The sequence below is a fragment of the Oncorhynchus keta genome, chromosome 20, assembly GCF_023373465.1.
Source record: "Oncorhynchus keta strain PuntledgeMale-10-30-2019 chromosome 20, Oket_V2, whole genome shotgun sequence".
Lineage (NCBI taxonomy): Eukaryota > Metazoa > Chordata > Actinopteri > Salmoniformes > Salmonidae > Oncorhynchus > Oncorhynchus keta.
The window spans coordinates 9,119,129-9,120,120 of NC_068440.1; positions in this window are offsets into that span (position 1 = coordinate 9,119,129).

The window sequence follows — 992 nt, forward strand, 5'->3', positions numbered from 1 at the left end:
AATCAACAACAAAAATCATCAATTTCCTCTGTGTGTGTGTGGTTATGATCAAAATACCTTTGGGTTCGGCTAGGTATGGGGGTATGGACATGAGTATACAAGTTTGTGTATGGGTGCCAGTGAATTGTGATTATTTACTATAAGAATGTTATTATGAGAATTTGATTTTATTATTTTATATTTTCTTTCATCACCCCTCCTCTCTCAATTCAATTCAAGGGCGTTATTGGCATGGGAAACATATACTAACATTGCCAAATCAAGTGAAATAGATCATAAACAAAAAAAAGTGAAATAAACAATAAAAAGTACAAAAGGGAAAAAAATAAACATAAATATGGGTTGTATTTACAATGGTGATTGTTCTTCACTGGTTGACCTTTTCTTGTGGTTGTGGCAAAGGTCACACATCTTGCTGCTGTGATGGCACACTGGTATTTCACCCAGTAGATATGGGAGTTCTCAAAATTGGTTTCTTTTCAAATTCTTTGTGGATCTGTGTAATCTGAGGGAAATATGTGTCTCTAATATGGTCATACATTTGGCATGTTAGGAAGTGCATCTCAGTTTCCACCTCATTTTGTGGCCAGTGTGCACATAACCTGTCTTCTCTTGAGAGACAGGTCTGCCTATGGCGGCCTTTCACAATAGCAAGGCTATGCTCACTGAGTCTGTATATAGTCAAAGCTTTCCTTAAGTTTGGGTCAGTCACAGTGGTCAGATTTTCTGCCGCTGTGTACTCTCTGTTTAAGGCCAAATAGCATTCTAGTTTGCTTTGTTTTTGTTAATTCTTTCCAATGTGTCAATTATCTTTTGTTTTCTCATGATTTGGTTGGGTCTAATTGTGTTGCTGTCCTGGGGCTCTGTGGGGTCTGTTTGTGTTTGTGAACAGAGACCCAGGACCAGCTTGCTTAGGCAACTCTTCTCCAGGTTCATCTCTCTGTAGGTGATGGCTTTGTTATGGATAGGTTTGGGAATCGCTTCCTTTTAGG